This window comes from Balaenoptera musculus, chromosome 2 (assembly GCF_009873245.2).
Source record: "Balaenoptera musculus isolate JJ_BM4_2016_0621 chromosome 2, mBalMus1.pri.v3, whole genome shotgun sequence".
Classification (NCBI taxonomy): Eukaryota; Metazoa; Chordata; class Mammalia; order Artiodactyla; family Balaenopteridae; genus Balaenoptera; species Balaenoptera musculus.
In genome coordinates this window covers 75,525,565-75,545,944 of record NC_045786.1, presented here as the reverse complement: position 1 = coordinate 75,545,944, position 20,380 = coordinate 75,525,565, and the positions used below count along the sequence as shown (strand labels likewise).

The 20,380-nt window shown below is 43.1% G+C and overlaps 1 long non-coding RNA gene across 1 annotated transcript; it reads left to right on the top strand.

Moving 5' to 3' along the window:
• Positions 1-13,294: 13,294 nt before the first annotated feature.
• Positions 13,295-17,590, top strand: LOC118890893. The gene is made up of 2 exons (XR_005018849.1): positions 13,295-13,581; positions 17,205-17,590. It is a non-coding gene; the product is annotated as an uncharacterized LOC118890893 (long non-coding RNA).
• Positions 17,591-20,380: the final 2,790 nt, after the last annotated feature.

Below are 20,380 nucleotides of genomic sequence, written 5' to 3'. Positions count from 1 at the left end.
TGGGGATGGTGGTGTGCTGAATTGGGCGATTGGGATTGACATGTATACACTGATGTGTATAAAATTGATGACTAATAAGAACCTGCAGTATAAAAAGAAAACAAACAAAAAAAACAACTAATACTAAACTTTCTTTGGGTTATTTGTATGGAAATATGTTAATATAAATGTTTCAGACATTACATGAAATTTCTAAAAATCTTATATGTTCTGGTATAATGTTATAAGTCATAATTCTAGTTATTACTTTAAAATGTATATCTCAGAAATAACTAAATTTCCTTGTCAATTGCATTATTATGAACTTGCATCAAATCTTTAACTGTGGTCATTTTTAAGTCTTTTGTCATTTACAGACAGTTCTGGGTGTACTCTGATGCTTTTGCAAAAATGTTCCTATGAAAGGGTTTCATCTTCAAGGAATTCATGGAAAAGACTCTGACAAGTACAGGTTTCTGGTAACTGACTATACTGCTGAACTGAATGAATAAGCATTTTCAGAACTCTAATGGAAAACTGATTAATTCATAAAAGTGCTAACAAAAGATCAAGATGAGGGGCTTCCCTGGCGGCGCAGTGGTTGAGAGTCTGTCTGCCAATGCAGGGGACGCAGGTTCGCGCCCTGGTCTGGGAGGATCCCATATGCCGCGGAGCAACTGGGCCCGTGAGCCACAACTACTGAGCCTGTGCGTCTAGAGCCTGTGCCCCGCAACAAGAGAGGCCGCAACAGTGAAAGGCCCATGCACCGCGATGAAGAGTGGTCCCGCTTGCTGCAGCTAGAGAAAGCCCTCGCACAGAAACGAAGACCCAACACAGCCAAAAATAAATAAATAAATAAAATGCTGGCTTAACTCCTAAAGAGTTTCATTATAAAACAAAAAAAAAGATCAAGATGAAAAAAAAATTAATTACATGGGACTGAGTGAACTGATGAGGATGATTATAATTTTTGTGACTTTGTTTGAATAAAAAAAAAAAATCCCACAAGGACTCAGAGACAAAAAATATACAAATCAATTTTCACTGCAAAGTAAAGGAGCTGTTACAGTGGAGGATTACTGGACTTTATTACTGGATATTATGACATAGTATGAGTGTGCTCCGTGTTTGGTAATTGCAATCATTGTTGCTTTTGTTGTGGTCATCCATTTACAATGCTTGGTGTCAGTTTATCTATCTCTTGTAAAAATAAAATACAGTGTGTGTGTGTGAAAAAAAAAATAATAAATACTGGAGAGGGTGTGGAGAAAAGGGAACACTCTTGCACTGTTGGTAGGAATGTAAATTGATACAGCCACTATGGAGAACAGTATGGAGGTTCCTTAAAAAACTAAAAAGAGAACTACCATACGACCCAGCAATCCCACTACTGGGCATATACCCTGAGAAAACCATATTTCAAAAAGAGTCATGTACCACAATGTTCATTGCAGCACTATTTACAGTAGTCAGGACATGGAAGCAACCTAAGTGTCCATCAACAGATGAATGGGTAAAGAAGATGTGGCACATATATACAATGGAATATTACTCAGCCACAAAAAGAAACGAAATTGAGTTATTTGTAGTGAGGTGGAAGGACCTAGAGTCTGTCATACAGAGTGAAGTGAGTCAGAAAAACAAATACCATATGCTAACACATATATATGGAATCTAAAAAAAAGGTTCTAAAGAACCTGAGGGCAGGACAGGAATAGAGACGCTGACGTAGAGAATGGACTTGAGGACACAGGGAGGGGGAAGGGTAAGCTGGGACGAAGTGAGAGAGTGACATGGACATATATTACACTACCAAATGTAAAATAGACAGCTAGTGGGAAGAAGCCGCATAGCACAGGGAGATCAGCTCGGTGCTTTGTGACCACCTAGAGGGGTGGGATAGGGAGGGTGGGAGGCAGACACAAGAGGGAGGAGATATGGGGATACATGTATATGTATAGCTGATTCACTTTGTTGTACAGCAGAAACTAACACAACATTGTAAAGCAATTATACTCCAATAAAGATGTTAAAAAATAAAAAGAATCAATTCCCCAAAGTGAGGCTGTCAGCACACACACACACACACACACACACACACAAAAAGGTGGGGTGGGGGAGTGGGGTAGGCGGTCAGGACTTAATTTATGCACACTGCCACCAGGTGGAGGCAGAGTGCCATGGGTCTTGAAGCTTTGAAAGGGTAATGGAGGATTTGCTACAATTACAGATCACGATTCTGAGTTCAAATGCTACAGATATATGATCCCAAATTTTTCTATTTCTTATATATTAGAAACATTTATTGAAATAGCAAGGCAAGCAAGCTATAAACAAACATTTAAAATAGCTCTTTAGAGGGGTTTTACAAATAAAAAATACAGTTATATCTTCCCCTTCAATCTCTTATGGTTCCTTTTCTCACAAATACCTTCACAAAAACATTGGTAGTTCCTCCTTATGTTGCTTTAATGTGAAACTCCCAAAATCTCTGGATTATTTCTTGCAAAACTTCCAAAGATCAGTTTGGGGCTATGACCTCTTTCCCAGAGTAAGAGAGAGTGGTGAAGGGAATTTGAAGGATGGTGGTGGAGAAGGCAACAGAGGGTGACCAACTGTCCTGGTTCGCCCAAGACTGTCCCAGTTTTAGCACTGAAAGTCCCACAACCAGGAAAATCCCTTAGTTTCAAGAAAAGCAAATATATATAAATCTTCCCATTTCAGACTCTCTGATCCAAGACATTTATTTCTTTTCATTAGGGAAAAAAAAAGGCAAATGCCCTGTCATTTGATGAAACCTACACATCCCATGTATAGAAAGCCTCCTTTAAGCATGAGTCGGCTGCTAGGTCAGGGTGTGCTTTTATAATTCACATGGAGGCAGGATATATAGCAGATGTATAAAGGATGTGCTGGTGAATGGTTATGCGGAGCAGGTGGGCCAACCATTGTAGGTAAATAGACAAGGCCTTTAAGAAGTCTCTCAGTTCCTCATGCCGACCTCTGAGGCTGATCTTTGAGGCCTCTAATGAGGCTGTCCTGCCAGGTGGAAGGGAAACGGGAAGGAAATCAGCCTGGGCTGACAAAGGACGCTGACTCTGGAGCAAAGACTAGAGGCTCCAGGAAGGGATATATTTAGCCCAGCTCTGTTAACAGCTGACCCTCTTGGATATCCTCAGGAATGCAGCAGGGAGAGTTCTTGACGGTGAACCAGGAGTGAAATACCACAGACAGGTTTATAACTTGAAAAGAAAAATACCTTTAAGGAAATGACCTAAAAAAGGACAACTCCATGGGGATTAGATGAAAATGTTAATGTGATTTTGTGAATTGCTTTCCTGAGTAGTATCTATTCATTATATTCATTTCCTGTATCCTTTCACATAATTGGTTCAATCATAATTTAGCTTTTCTTTAGGACACGTGTTCTTTATCAAGTTCGTGTTCTCGGTCACACAGCACTAACAAAGCCTGCTCCATACACCTGTCACCTGCCAGAGTCTACTAACGAGGAAACCAACAGAATGCGGTAATGTTCTTAAAAACAAAGATCTGGTAAGAATTACCTCCAAACCCTCCCAAGAACAGAGCAGAGATGGTGACCGTGGAGACAATGTCACACTAGGATAGCAGGGCTATCTCACCCTGGGGCCCTGAGCGGGCACAGACAATGAACAAAGGCAACACATTGGCACACACACTATTAGAACAACACATTTATTTATTGAATCTGAGGCTGGGGAACAGAAGACAGCTGAGAAATATGGTTGAGTTCCTAACTTGTCAATGAATAAGCAGGCTCTAATTTACAATTGCTTGGGTGTGAGACTGCCATATGTTATGTAAATAGCTGTGGGTCCCTTTAAGAAAAGAAGTGGTGTGAAGACAAAGCCCTTTTGTACTACTAAGCCAACCTTGATCTTCAGAAAATAAAAAGGCACCTGGATAGAGTTGCCAGAAAAAATATAGGACGCCCAGTTACATTTAAATATCAGACAAATAATGAAGACGTTTTTGTATAAGCATGTCCCCAGTATTGCATAGGCATACTTATACGAAAAATACTCTCCATTGTTTATCTATAGTTCAAATTTAACTGAATGTCCTGTATTTTTATTTGCTGAATCTGGTAACCCTACACCTGGGAACAAAAAGGAAGGGACTGTCAGATGGGGAGAGGAGTCGTCACTAAGGCAAAGGAACAGGAAGTTGGCCCAGCATAAGTAACACCCAAGAGAGGAGAAGCCCAAACAGTGAGAGAGTCCAGGAGCATGGAGAAGACATTGTATACTCTTTCTCTCCCCCAAAAAGAACAGAATATGATTAAAATGGAACAACTGGAGAACAAAATAATCTTGGAAATTTTAAGCATGATACCAAAATACAAACTCAATAGGAGACTTAGAATATAAAGAAGAGGATCTCTCTCATAAAATAGAACAAAAAGACGAAGATATGGTAAATACGACAGAAACTATAAGAGACATAGAGAATCAATTCAGGAAGACCAATATTGACATTATAGATGTTTCAGAAAACAGAAAACTGGGGGCCTTCCCTGGTAGCGCAGTGGTTGAGAATCTGCCTGCCAATGCAGGGGACATGGGTTCGAGCCCTGGTCTGGGAAGATCCCACATGCCGCGGAGCAGCTGGGCCCGTGAGCCACAACTACTGAGCTTACGTGTCTGAAGCCTGTGCTCCGCAACAAGAGAGGCCGCGATAGTGAGAGGCCCGCGCATCGCGATGAAGAGTGGCCCCCCCCACTTGCCACAACTAGAGAAAGCCCTCACACAGAAACGAAGACCCAACACAGCCATAAATTAAAAAAAATTAAAAAAAGAAAGAAAACAGAGAACTGGAGAAAACAGTGGGAAGGAAGCTATCAAAAATTGATATTGAACAGTTCATGGAGCTGAATAATAATAGCTAACATTTACTGGGTGTTTACTATGTGTTTTATAAGTATTCATTCATTTTAACCTCCAATCACCCTGAGGTAGCCACTAGTATTATCCCCATTTCACAGATGAGGAAAATGAAGCACAGAGAGGTTAAGTAACTTGTGGTCAGCAAGGCTAAGACCAAGATTCAAACCCAGAGGCCAGCTCCAGAGCCCGAGCTCTTGAACTCAATGTATCTTAGTCTGGATTCCCTACAAAATGGAACCAAAGACACACATGTATTTACTAACCCTTCATCTGGGAGTGCAATCCCAGAAAAGCAGGAATGAGGGAAGAGAGGGAGGAAGGCAGGAAACGAGTAGAACAAATATAAGAGAAGGTGCTCTCAGGCTGGCCATGGACTTATAACAAGTGCAGCTGGTTGCCTTTAAGCCTCTTGACAAACCAACCAGGAGGCAGTAGGAGAACTGATCCCCTGGCTCCCATTTCCACTGGTCAAACATGCCCGTGGGATTTTAACCCGCCCTCCCTGCATTTCTTGGTTGTTCCATCGGGCCCTTTCGGAGGCTACCAAGGAAGCCAGATCCATCGTAGCAGCAGCATCCAGACAAGTGGACCCAGGCCAGTAGCACATCCACGTGCTTGCATGTCTGCCGACAGTTTCTCAAGCCCTGCTTGGGGAGCCAGCAAGCACGTGTGGATGTTGGGAGGATCCAGAGTCTCAGGCCTCAGTGGAAACAGGGAATCCCTAGGGCAGGAAGTGAAAGACAGGTGGCATGAAGAATGAGGCAGAGTCCTGTCAAATCATGCCTGTGAGTGACAGGAAGGATTGGAGCAGCTGCCACTGAGGGCCTAGCCAGCCAAGCAGGTGATGACAGAGAAAGAACTTAATAAGGGCCGAAACCTCTCCTCTGGGGCCTTGAAGAATGCTGGTTGGTGCCAGGTGATCCTCCTGGAGGGCCAGCAGTATATGGCAGCCAGACCAACTCAGGGAGATGCACAACTGGACTGGACACACTTTTCTATGCTGACTCCACAGAACAGGGTGCTGACGATGACTCTATCAACACAGCAAAAACATTTACTGAGGTGCCACCCTGTGCCAGGCACTATTCTAATGCTACATTTATGTTATTTATCTTAATTCTCACAGCAATGTCAGGAGGTTCCTTGTGATTTTACAGGCAAAGATACTAGCCCAGAGAGGGTTAGTAACTTAACCAGCACCATAACTGGTAAGTGGGGGAGCCAGTTTTGAATCTGGGCCATCTGACCCTGGTGTCAGTTCACTTAACTATCAAAAGCCCACTGAATGATCAGCAAACAAATGAAAAAGACCTCCCAAAATGTGAAAGTTTGAAACATCAGGAATAAAAAAGATGATTCTAAAAGCTTCCAGGGGAACAAATCATAAGAAAATGAGACTCAGAATTGTTATTAGTCTTCTTAACAGTAATATTAAAAGCAAGCAAACAATGGAGCAACAAATTCAAATTTTTAAAGAAAATAAATTTTCAAGCTAGAATTTTACATCCAGTCAATTTGTCAAGTATGAAAACAGAATAAAGATACTTACAGACAGGTTTAGGTTCAGAAAACTGACATTTCTTTCTTAGAAGATGACTAGAGGATGTGTACCAGCCAGCCAAAGAAGTATCCAAGGAAGAGAAAGACATGCATTCTGGAGACAGTAAATCCACTAAGAGAAGATCCCAGGTTGATAACTGCGTGGCAGGACTAGAGAGCCATCCATCCACAACAGAGCAGGAAAAGAGAGGGCTTCATAAAAGAGTGTCCAGGAAAAAAATGGACCCAATAGGAAGGGTGATATGATAGATGAGATGATGAAGCAACTGGAAATAAGATGCAATTAAGCAATTGTTAATCCAAAGAATGACAAAAGGCTATATAAGAAAAGACATGTAATCACAGTATTCTAATAGGTTCTACAGTGAACAATATTTACATTGGTATAATAATGCAAACACTAATTATCGATATAAGTAAAACTATGATAAAATTTGGGGGAGAGGATGAGGAAGGGGAAGTGGAGATATTAAATCTTCATCTCTTAGAACATTTATACATTTAAAAAATGTTTTCTTTTTATTGTACCTATATGAGATGATGGATGTGAAGCAAACCTGCTGTGGTAATTATTTCATAATATATGTAAATCAAACCAAATGCTGTGTATCTTAAACTTATACAGTGATGTATTAGCAATTATTTCTCAATGAAACTGGAAAAAAATCTTGTAAAATTGCAATATATGCATATTCTCTAAACATGTGAAGGTGGCTACCAGAAAAAGCAAATAAAATTTCAAAGCAGTTACCTTTTGGTAAAAGACTGGCAGCTGGTGTAGGGTTGTACAAGGTGCTACTGATTTGTATCATAAGCATTTTTAGCACTATTTGATTTCTTAATTATGTATATAATTACTTAATTAAAAAAATAAAACTTACTTTTAAAAGACAAACCTATGAAAAGGATTCATGCAATTAAGAATAAAGCCTCATGGATCTTCCCAGTTCTTCTCACAATTCTGCTCCTTGGCACTTGACTGCTTCATGACTTCCCATCCTTTGACTTGTCACCTGTGTCTCCTGGTTGTGCTCCATCTTTTGTTTTGATTATCTGGTAAGATCTGGTTCCCCATTCTGACATCCCCTGTTCATACAACGTCCCAGCTCACTTTCTGTCATTGACATTGATATCTTTCTCTTCCTCCCGCCCATTCTGCCAACTTATGACACAAGTTGCTCAGGAGTGTGGCTTTAGTCAAACAATTATAGGAAATATAATCTGCTGTGACTTTGACCCAATCACCTCACTTCTCATAGTTCCTTTTCTGTAAAGTGAGAAATTGAATCTAGATGATCTTTAATCTCTTTCTATCTCTAACATTCTGTGATTTGTATCCTGATCAGAAGGCTTGGTTGGCAGAGGTGTATAAAAATAATCACAAAGAGAGTGACATCATCTATTCTATGATTAAGGAAAATAACTCATTGAAGGATCATATTCGGTTCTGTTCACTTAAAAAAGAAGTTTGAAACTCTATACTTGAAACCAAAAGAATCAATGGTCCAGATCTGAATCAAGCCAGTCGAAAGCTTAAATGGAAATTAGAGGGCTCCAGGGACTTCCCTGGTGGTCCAGTGGTAAAGAATCCACCTTCCAATGCAGGGGATGGGGATTCAATCCCTGGTCGGGGAACTAAGATCCCACATGCCACGGGGCAACTAAGCCCGCGTGCCACAACTACTGAGCCCACGTGCCTCAACTAGAGAGCCTGTGTGCTGCAAACTACAGAGCCTACGCGCCACAACAAAATATCCCACATGCTGCAACGAAGATCCCGCATGCTGCAACTAAGACCAAACGCAGCCAAAAAATAAAAATAAAAATGAATAAATAAATAAGGTTACATGTATCATTAAAAAAAATAAATAAGACTTGTACATTTAAGGAAAGGAAAAAGAAAAAAGAAAACTAGAGGACAACAAAGTCATTAGTCAGTCTTGATCAAACTTCTTTTATGACCCCTTTTATGAGAGAGGTATTCAAATTCAGATTATAACGATGGCTCTGGTGACCTCTTAACACAATGGCAGGAGTTTGGTTTTAAATCCCCTAACGTCTTAGAAGAGATAGAGGGTAGCTGGAAACGGACAAAGGCAGAATCTTCCATTAAGAATATACACTACCAAATGTAATACAGATAGCTAGCGGGAAGCAGCCGCATAGCACAGGGAGATCAGCTTGGTGCTTTGTGACCACCTAGAGGGGTGGGATAGGGAGGGTGGGAGGGAGGGAGACGTAAGAGGGAAGAGATATGGGAACATATGTATATGTATAACTGATTCACTTTGTTATAAAGCAGAAACTAACACACCATTGTAAAGCAATTATACTCCAATAAAGATGTTATAAAAAAAAAAAAGAAAGAAAGAAAGATGGTCCCCAGTGACAAAGGAGTAGAATAAGGGCCCAAAGATGCACATATTTCCCTAGTTAAGGGAAAGGGAGATTTCACTGTAACAGGCAAAGTCCTTCTTTTCTTTCTCCCAAAATACAGAATACAAAACTGTGTGAACTAATCCACTTGTGTTGGGCTGCACCCTGCAGGCCTGCAGGCCCTGCACGTGCCCAGCCTCAAGACTGAAGAAAGAGCCTGGAGTGAGCGACAGAGACATAAGTGGTTTAATGGATAGAGGGATCTTACACGTCCAAAGCAAAAAGGGTCCTGGAGGACCCTTTGAGGGGACAGCAGATGGCAGACAGGACATGGCAGTAGTCTTTGCTACCAGAGGAAGAGGGAGGTTACCAGTTATAGAGGGAATTGACGTCAGGTTGGCTCATCGGTTACTAGGGAAACCAGCAGAGGAGCATGCCCCTCACTGCCCCTCATAAACTATCATAGTAGGGTTAGTTCGGATCCAGAGATTAGAACAATCACTAGCTGGGGCTGCGGGCAAATACACAGGCATTTACTGATTAGGCTCTAAGATTGAGAGGGAAGGTCAGTCAGGTGAGTAGGTGCAGTGAGGCAGGGACTGGTCCAGCAGGGGATGTACAGAGAGCAAGAGAACAGCCATCTTTGGTGGCCTGACCATACAATTTGCCAAGTCGATCTTAGGACCAAAAAAGAAATAATGATGTGCACTTATAATTACTAACAGGGAAGTTGTAAATGGCTGGTTTAGCATACCTTCTAGAGTTAGGGAGAAAATATTAGATACATGAGGTCCCACAACCCTTGTGTCACTAAGTAGATTAGACTTGATGGAACCTTGCAATTGTGTCCCAGAAAAATGCACAGGGATCCAGGGAGGTCAGTCCTTTGAAGTATTAATAATCTGTAAGACTTTCACAAGTACAAGAAATTAAGCAGATTTGGTATATACTGAAGTAGTACACACACATACACACACAAACACACTCACGCACTCTGAGAAGCAGATGGTAAACAGAATACCAGAAGAAAAGGAATAGAAATGAACCTTAAAAATCCTAAAGGAGAAGGAGAAATCACTAAGGATTCTCAGGCCTCTGCTAAAACTGAATTGATTTTTTTAAGATAGATAACTCCATCCCTGCTAGTGGACTTAATCTTATGTTACAGCATTGATTGGTAAACTGAGGCCCATGGATACAAAATAACAAAGGTATTCCTTGAAGATGAAAAGTTTTCAACCATGTACATATTCAATACACATTTATTGAACTATGGGAATATTTACTGAAACTTCCCAATGTGCCAGGCATGTCACTCTGTGCCTTACATATTTTGGCCCATTTAGTAACAACCCTGTGAAATATGAACTGCTAGTGGCCGCATTTTACAGATGAAGAAACGGGCAAAGAAAGGTTAGGGAGCGTGCCCAGATTTCACAACTAGTAAGAATTGTTCTGAATTCAGAACATGTTCTGAATTCCGGTGCTGCCTGTTGGTCTATCAGCAATGGTGGGAGAGGTGACCCCAATTTTGTCTGGAATTAGATGTGATAATCTGAAGGGGGCCTAGAAATATTCATGAAAAGTAGACAGGCATTTAAGGCCATCTAACAGGGTGAAGAGTTAAGAATAAAGACTGCTTGGTGTTAGACATGATTTTCAAAATATTTAACTACTACTGAAGAATAGTCACCTTGCTGGCTTCTCATGGAGGTTTAAGGGTTCAGTGGGTGACCTGGGCCCCTGAATAGGAAACTGCTGCCAGATACCTGTCAGAGAGACCCAAGGCAAAAGACCCAGTTCAGAAGACTTCACTGTAGACTTGCCTGCAGATTTTCCAAACTGGATAATAAGAGAAGCAGAATCAAGAGGCTCCTTCATCTCCCTGGACCTAGAGGCCCCTACGCCTGTCAGTGGGGTTGTAAATATCTACCTGGAGCTGGTCAGAGTATGTGTCTGATCTGTGTGTGTGCAGTGGTGGTGGGGGGAAGTGGGGAGTGGGGGGTCGAAGAAGTTCCTCAGAAGCCCAAAGATGTCTTTGAGATTTTATATTTATCTTTAAAAATTATGCTAATTTAAAATTCTTCTCCAGAATGGATCGGTCCTTGATTTAACAAAAAAATTCCCTCCTGAAATATTTATTTATTTTTAGATTTATTTATTTATTTTTGGCTGCACTGGGTCTTCGTTGTTGCGCACAGGCTTTCTCTAGTTGCAGCGAGCAGGGGCTACTCTTCCTTGCGGTGTGCAGGCTTTTCATTTTGGTGGCTTCTCTTGTTGCAGAGCACGGGCTCTAGGCACACAGGCTTCAGTAGTTGTGGCATGTGGGCTCAGTAGTTGTGGCTCGCGGGCTCTAGAGCACAGGCTCAGTAGTTGTGGTGCATGGGCTTAGTTGCTCCGCAGCATGTGGGATCTTCCCGGACCAGGGCTCGAACCTGTGTCCCCTGCATTGGCAGGCAGATTCTTAACCACTGCGCCACCAGGGAAGCCCCTGAAATATTTAAACGGTAAATTTGACACTCCAGAGAGAGGCCCCATAATTGTGTAAAAGCTTCGAGTTCAGACCCACATCTGGTACCCTGTGCATTTGTTCCTCCAATGAGAAGCAGGGGTAGTGGAGGGAGCACTGCGTGGGGAGTGAGGCTGCATTCCACACACCCACAGTGATCGGTAAGCTGATGGTGCTCTGGATGAGCCAATGGAAAAATGAAGGAAGGAACAAATGAACAAAGAGGTGGTGACTCCTTGTGGAATACCAGTTTCAAGGAGGCCTGTCCATGTCCCTTGTGACTTTTCCTAACCACAGAATGTGAGCAGTTTTTTTTTTTTACTGATACCCAAGGCACAAGCCAAACACAAGCACTCAAGACAGACTTTCAGAACAGACCCTGGAGATGCCAAAGGATGAATCTAGCAGGAATAATTAATCACCTGGGAAAACAGAACCTGAACTTGAGAGACAAAGCAGCTGACAATAGGGGAATTCTATATGGAAAACTATTAGACATGGCTGTTAAACATCCCTACCGTCTGTGGCAGGAGAATAAATCATGCTGCCAACAGCAATTTGCAGGTAAAGGGAGGTTAAGGAGAATAGAACAGGGGAGCCAGAAACACAGAAGGGTCTCTTAGGTAGGAAGCAAACCTCATGACGTGGGCCAGACCCCCAACCCAGAGAGGGGGACACACCAGGTACCCTGAAGGCAGCTATGGCGACCCGGCTCAAAACCAAATGATGAGAAGGCTCACAAGAGGGCAAGAATAGAGGTCTCTTCTCTCAGAGTGCTGGGTGGTTGCCTGGCAAAATGGTACAAGAGACTGGGAAGTGTGGCCATTCAAATTCAAGTATATGACACTTGAATAATTGCATGCCATTTTTTACCTTGATACGGAATAATATTTGCATTTTCGTGTGCTTCAAACATGAAGGACATAGCGTTTGTGCATTCTCTGTACTTCCAAAGTTAAATATAAAACAGCCTATAAAATTATGAAAAAGGATTTGTAATCTGCATTGACTCCTGGGCTAGAGTTTGATGTATGTGGATTTTAGAGTTTAAAAACTTGCGTCAGTTGATAGGAAATATCTAGAATGGGCAAGTCCCTCCACAGAGACAGACAGATTACTGGTTGCACAGGACTGAGGGGGGGAGTTGGGGGAAATGGCGAGTGACTAACAATAGGTCTGGGGTTTCTTTATGGGGTAATGAAAACTTACTAGAATGAATTGTGGTGATGGTTGCACAGCTCTGCAAACATACTAAAAACCACTGGATTGTGCACATTAGGTGGGTGAATTGTATGTGAATTATATCTCAATAAAGCAGTTAAAGCAAAACCAGAAAACCCTGAGTCAGTGTCCTAACACTGCCACTTACTAGTTATATGCCCTTGAGAAAGTTACTTACCCTTGTCTCAGTGTCCTCATCTGTAAAGTGGGGATGATATGATAGTACTACCTATGTCATAAAGGGGCTGTGAATTCTCAGTGAGATCACACATGTGAGAGGGCCTAGCACTTTGTCCTGTATATGGTAGAGATGCAGTAAATGTAAGCTTCCTGTCCGTTAGTCTCAACATAAGAAATAAATGAATTCATTTGAAAAGTAGGGTTTGGGGTTAGATTGCTAGTTCCCAATAGAGGGCCCTCAGACCTCCTGAGAGCCTAGAAAACAGTCCTTGGGTTTCCTCTATTTTCTGCCAGAAAGCCTCCATGGGTTTGCACAGTTAACGGAGATCAGGCTGCCCCAGACTGCTAAACACATCAAGCCTCTTTGCTTTGGGCTGAAATTAGATGAACTCAGCATGATTATTTGCAAATCGAAATTTCAGTTTGGCAATTATATAAGCCTTTGGTTAATTATCTTCTTATTTCCTGGTAAATGCTGTTTATCTGGGAGCAAAAATCTTTCAAAACACAGGCAGGGCCCATGGAGTAAACTAATAAAAGGGGTTTGGGTGGTGAAAGGGTGGAAAACCACTGAACCAGTTTCCCTAAGCTCCTTCAGCTCTATTGTTTGTGTTGGGGTTTGAAGGAAGGGTGTTTGCCAGAGACAGGGAAGAAAGGCATTTTGTGCGTTCCCCTGTGCTGGAGTCGCAGCACAAGTGACAGCTCAGAGCATGAGAGGCCTGGAGTGTGGGGAGGAGAAGCAAGGTCTCTGATCCTTTCTGGCTGCTTCTCAACCACTAAGACCTAATTCTGGCTGCAGGATCCAGATGTTTTGAAGGCCAGCGTAAGGTAATCCAGTTCATATTCCTGACACTAAGGTCATCTTTTATTTGTGACACAGCTGAGGTCAAAGCCACAGTCCTAGTCACTACTGTTCCAGGACAAACGAAGGCTTGCTGTGGCTCGTTTCGCCTCCTAAGTCAACTTTTTTTTTTTTTAAAGATTTTTTTGAAGTGGACCATTTTTAAAGTCTTTATTGAATTTGTTACAATATTGCTTCAGTTTTATGTTTTGGTTTTTTGGCCGTGAAGCATGTGGGGTCTTAGCTCCCCAACTAGGGATGGAACCTGCACCCCCTGCGTTGGAAGGTGAAGTCTTAAGACCGCCAGGGAAGTCCCTTGCCTCCTAAGTCAACTTTTATGAAGCACTCTGAGTCTCCGGCAGCATCTGCCAGGCTCAGCAGCAGAGTTATTTGCTAGAAGAAGAGTCACCTGGAACTTCGGTTCTGGGTAGATCTGATCCTGCACAGGGTGCTCAGTATCCATCTCTGCAGGCAACGCACACAGCTTGCTGGACACTGGCCCCTTTCCAGACTCGGGAGCTGCCCCTTTGTCTATGTGTCAGCTGGCAGAGAAAGACTTCTGCCTACAGAAGGTCAAAGTAAGAACAGGGCTGACAGCTGTCTTCCAAGAGGTTTCCCAATGTGGCAGTTACTCACTTAAGGACTTGACTGTGGTCCACGGTCTGACGTTTGGTCTTAGGGTAGACAAAAAGAGGACAACTGACCATGATCACATGACTGATGCATAAAGCCATTCTCCTCCTGAAGATAGATCTGGGACAGAAACCTACGCATTGGCTGTGGAAAGGTGTTCTGTGGCCCTGGATCAAGACAGAGAGGAGTCAGGCAGGTGAAAGGTGGCAACTGTTAAGACTGCCTGGGACAGCTATCTCCATTACAGGGTCTGACTTCATAGTAGTTTGGGAAGCCTTAAAAGATAATGGTTAATGCTCCTGGCACCACTGCCAACCAAGAGAGAGCTCAGATGGACTTTATCCACCTTTGTCTCGGGGCCTCTCCTTTTTCTTAGCTTCCATGGTGATTATGCCCTTGTGATTGACTGACATCACCTGTCTTTAAATGCATTAAAATATTCAAACTATTCAAATCTCAGAGGCCTGGGAGCCAAGCTGTCTCTCTCAGAATCTGCCCATAACTGCTGGAATCTAGTTGGGCCCTCAAAGGATAATTGATCTCCCCATTCTTTGAAGGGGTCTCACTGCAGCCTCTGAGCATTAATAATGGCAGACTAACATTTACTAAGTGCCTACAAAGTGCCAGGCACGATGCCAAGTACGAACTCATCTAATCCTCATAAAAACCTCATGAGGAGGGTTCTGTTACTATCCCCATTTACAAATAAGGAACCTGAGGCACAGAGAGGTTAAGTAACTTGCCAAAGAGCATGAAGTTCATAAGTGGAGGAGACATTATCTGAACGCAGGCAATCCAGCTCCAAAGTCAATACCCTAATCGGGTGTGTCACAAATACCAATAATAGTCACTGCTTGAAAGGCCTTCTCCAAGGAAAAGAAAATAAACTGGATATCAGAGATAACAGATGGAGTTTGCTGGAGATTTAAGAGCACTCTGGCTGAGTGCTGAATCTAGTCTTTATGAATAAGCAGAATATGTAGTGGCTGGAAAGGGGAAGGAGGAGCAGGTAAGCCCCTTGTCCTGGGAGTGCCCTCCCTCCTGTCTGGTTTGGATTCCCTGCTTTTGCAGTCACTCCTTTGACTTGTTGTATTATTCATTCAGTAGACTTGTATCAATCACTTTCTATGCAACAGACACTGGGGACGCCAAAGAAAGACACAGAGTTGCTGCTCCCAAGGACCTCCCAAATAAGATAAGAGATTAGCATTTGTTTCCACCTATATTGTCTAGTTCATTTAATCCTCAGAATCACCCCAAGAAGTAAGCAAGGTGGGAACTGATACACCCATTTTATAATTTGGAATACTGAAGCACTAAATAGCTAATGCTCTGCCACGGTGTCTCCCATAATCACATCCACCAGAATTCCAAATGAAGCTGTGTTTCAAGTGTTCTGTCTTCTTGCCTCTATTTATATTAAGTACACTCACATGGTCAATTTGTTAGGAGGCTTTCACTAGTCATCAATGAAATAAGACAAAAAAATAGGATGATGGAGAGTTTTTTTGTTAAACTAAATTTCTTCCATTTAAAGAAATATCCTCTGTTCTGAAATTATGTCCTTCCTACTTTTTGGTATTAAAATGCCCTACAAATATTGGTATTTTTTTTCTTTTTAATGCACTTACGCGGCAGAACAAAATGTTAGTCATTTTGTTGTTTCCCATTCCTGCTTGCTGGTCTTTGAACCACTGCCCTAAAATGCACACGATTCCTGAGAGAGACAGAAAGTCCATCCCATCATCCAAAGGTATATATAGATAAGCCTCCCACCATTTGTACTACCTAAGGTACCTGAGACCATGGCCTTGGCTGGGAGGACAGGGATGCTTTGAGGAGGCTTGGATTGAGAAAAACAAAGAGCGGTGATAGGCTGTGATCCCTTTATTCTGATTTACATGACACTTGACTTTCCATAGCCATGGCAACTAGCCAAAAATGATAAGGCTGATTAATTCCACAAGTGCATTATTCACATGTCACCAAATATTGACTCTTACCAACCCCCCTCCCCCCCAGCCATCTGCCCCGGTGTGTCAAATCAAAATAAATCAACAAACAAAAAGTGGCAGGCAGATGACACCCCAGGGATGCTGCAGCTAATTATACAGTTGCCAGTCCTAGGCTGAGTGCTGAGTGGCTGACCCATTTCTCCATCTCCCTTCTTCCCTAGTGACCAGGAATATGTATGCGCGTGCACGCACACACACGCACACACGCACACACGTTTTAGATGGGAATGGTATGGGTATGTGAGGGGGACAGGGCTGGGGGCAGCTGGGGTGAAAAAGACTTAAAAGATCCTAGGGAGTAATGATAATAGTAGACCATTTATTAATATGTACCAGGCATATTAGTAGTGCCATCACAACTCTGAGATGTAGGAACTATTATTATTCCCATTTTATAGATGAAAAACTAAAACTTATTTATGTTAATCAACTTGTTCAAAGCCAAACATGCAGCATTTTATGGTCTGAATTCCAAGTTAATGCTTTTAATCCCTGCATAAGCCAACTCACATTTACTGCTACCTGGTCGTGTTTTTCAACCTCTCTGTGCTTCCATTTCTGCATCATGATAATGGGACCATTATGGTACCCAGTTTACAGGGTTATTGTGAGAAATCAATGAGCTAATACATGTAATGTACTTACAGTAGTCCCAGTACATACGTGCTCAATATGTGTTGGCTGTTATTATTGCTACTGTTGTTATTTTTATTATATAATGTTGCCTTCCTTAGCTGGATGAAGGGAGTGTGGAAGTCACAGATTTTACAAGCAAAGAGGATATAGTTGGATGTGTGAGCATTCTTGGGGATCTAGTGCCAAGAGAACTACATTTCTATTCCCAGGAAGAGCATAAGTCATTTTCTCTACACCTGACCACACCAGGTTGTATATTTCCACACCCTGTAGATTTCTAAGTCCTTTGGTCTCCTCACTTCCTTCTGTCTCTTCTCTTCTGACAGCTCACCAGAGAAGCCACTCCCCCCATCTTTCACAGTCCTCTGTCCACTGAGTCACAAGCTGCTAGACTGCACAGCCCCTTGGCAGTGGTTGGAATGAACTGCCACATCAGTGGCTTTGGTGGTGATGTGTACCACACCTGCAGAAACTCCCGATGAAGCATAGAGGGAGATCAGCTCATCGCTCCGGCCTGCTATTTTTAAAAGCAATTTCCAGTGTTTTCTCCCTCCACTGCTTTCCACCAAACTATGGGAAAACATCACAATTAATGGACTGTAACATCCCCAACAGCTGCTACCCAACTCCACGCGGGGCTAGTGGTACACAGAAATGACTTTAAATTTAGTCTTACATTTTGTAACTTGGAAAATATAACCAACCAATATAATTGCAAATGTGAGTTATTTCATGGGTTTTCTTTTCCAGCTTCTGTAACTATGACTAAAGTCCCAGTCACCAGCCTGAGTGTGTCACAAATATGCTTCTTTCCCACATGACCTTCCTCCGTCACTGACTGCATTTTCAAAAGTAGCCTGAGGCCAGAGAACAGCTGTTTGCTGGTTCCCTCAGGAGCTGGTTGCAAATGGTGCATTACTGGCTTGTGCTTTTTTGCTTCTTTGAGGGAGGCATTTAAATGTGCTAACTGGAAGCGAAGAATCATAGGATGGGTAATATGATGTTAAAATGGGAAGTTTCTACTAGTCGCCAAGATATAACAGATGTGAGCATAAAAAGCAGTGTAGATTAAAAAAAAAAAAAAGAACCCCAGCTCCATAACTCCTTGTGCTGGATTGTTCTAGTGTCATTTTGTTTACACTGGGTACTACACTTTCCAGAAAACTTTACAGAGTGTTCCGGATTTGAGTTTATTAAATGTGAATTTGGGAGGGACTTGGGAGGTGGAAGTGAAGCAGCCGCCCTGGTGGCTGTTGGTTAAGGGCACTTAACTGGGAAGTGCACTGGTGGTTGCTGTTGGTTAAGGGCAGTGAGAGACCAACACACAGGTGCCAATGGATTCCAGTTCGTTTTCACTTTTCCCTATAGTGTGTCCAGCTCTCCTTCTCAGCTGCTGACCGCTGCTGACTAGCAGTGACCCCAGGCCCGCCACAAACACTTAGCCATGAACTCCGGGAGCAGCCAGGAAGAGCAGACAACCTTCCGCAGGGTTCTATACCTGCTCTCTTCACACACCTACTCCAGCAGCTGGAAAAGCCCAGCTTCCAGGTGTCCCTGAGAACTCTGACTCATCAGCCTGTGCCAAAGCTGCTTCATGACCTTTCTGTGACCCTTCAACTCCTCTTTTCAAACCTATCCTTCCCCTGTGCCTTCCACAACTGTGTATGCTCTAATTGCTGAAATATATTCCTCATTCCATAATGCTCATAAGGGTCTGCATCCCTGGCTAGACCCTGGCTGATGTATCCCTGGACCCCTGAGCCAGACCAAGGATAAAGAGGAGTCAGAGTGTGAAGCAAAGAGAATTGTCAAGCTGAGAGATACAGCTGTGCCCTGTGTGCCCATCTCCTCCTATACCTCAAGTCTCACGATGGGCCCCATGGGCCCCTCAGAGAACTTTGACATGTGCTCCCAGCAGCTGAGATATGGAGAGCTGACACCTAACTCATGCCTCAGAAAGCTGCAGCAGAGAATCAAATTGGCCGCACTGGGTTCTGCGGGGTTGCCCAGAGTTTAGGGGGTCATGGGATTGTCCTGGGCCCTGACCAATAGGACTCGCGGGAGGGACACAGCAAGCCCAGCGTCAAGAAGCTGAAGGTGGACTCAGGATTCCTAGGAAAGAAGCATCTCCAGCAACCACCAGGAATGGAGATGCATCCACTAGATCGAGGGATCTGCAGGAGTGCTCCAGCAATGAGAACGCTGAAGAAGCCCAGGAAAGCAGCTCACTGGAAAAAGTGTTCAACATCTGCTGACCTGGCAAGCACCTCATTTACCACTCCTTTCTCCCTCCTCTCTGACCCAAATGCTGTGATGGGCTGCATATGAGCATCCATCCTTTCCTGCAAAAGGATTCAGCAAAAGGAGAGACAATGGAAAGGGATGTTGGGTATTGGGTTTAGAGAGGACACAAATTGCCTAGTAAACTGAAATGATGGTGGGTGGGGAGCAGACAAAGGATAAAGATTTGCTATAAAATTAAGTTCAGAGTTTTGGTTAATCTCCTGGGGTGAACACAGCTGAAATGAGACTTCATTTTGTGACTTAAAGTGACCATATTAACTGAGAGTGAGCTGGAAGTTAAGGGCCTGCTGGAGTTTTTACCTAGAGGTGGGGAGAGTATTTCCATTTAATTTCCTTTAAGGTGAGAAAGGAAAATGAAGTTGTGGTTCCTCATGGCTGGAGGCCAGGCCTTGTGCAAGCCAGGCACAAATGCCAAGGCAGGGAGAACCCAGGCCCTGTGGACCTCACTCTGTGTTTGTGGAGCCCTGTATTCCTCTAGTGACACCTCAAGGACAGAAGGGGCCACGGAGAAGACTGACAGTGTGGGATCTGGGGGTGGTCTACTCTTCAGATCTTTCACTACTTTTTATATTGGAGTTCCAGTAAGTTTTCATTTGAAGGCAGAATATAATTCCACCACTTTAAAAATATCTTGAAAACTACTTTCTGTCTAACCCCATTTAACCAATGGAGAAATGAAGGCTATAGAGCGGAAGCAATTTGCCCATGTAGAAGCAGGACCCGAGCCATTGCTCGGACTCATAACCCTAGACCTTCTCTCCACCACCCACAGCCTCCAGCCCCAGCATCCACGTGGAGGTCGGCTGGTTGATTTCAGATTTCTCCCCACCTGTCTCACTTTAGAGTTTTCAACTCAAAAATAAACGTAAGGGCATATAGGAAACAAAGGATAGAAAATTAGATCAGCAAGTGCAGGGCCAAGCAGAAGGAAGGTCTTGGGGAAGAAATGGGAGAAAACTCAGCTTCTGGATTGCTCTTGACCTCAGTGGTGCCCTGTCACCTGGGGAGTTTGTGAAAAGGCAGATTCCTAGTCCCCCAGGCCATCCTGGGGCACAACCTTGAATCTGGGTTTTAACAATCATCTCAGGTGATTTATTCGTCAGGGAAGATTTGGTTCCATGAAGTGGCTGCACACATCAGGCCAAGAATGCCCAGTGCACCATGGTGGCAGAGTGCTGACACTGGTCCTGGGTCTCTC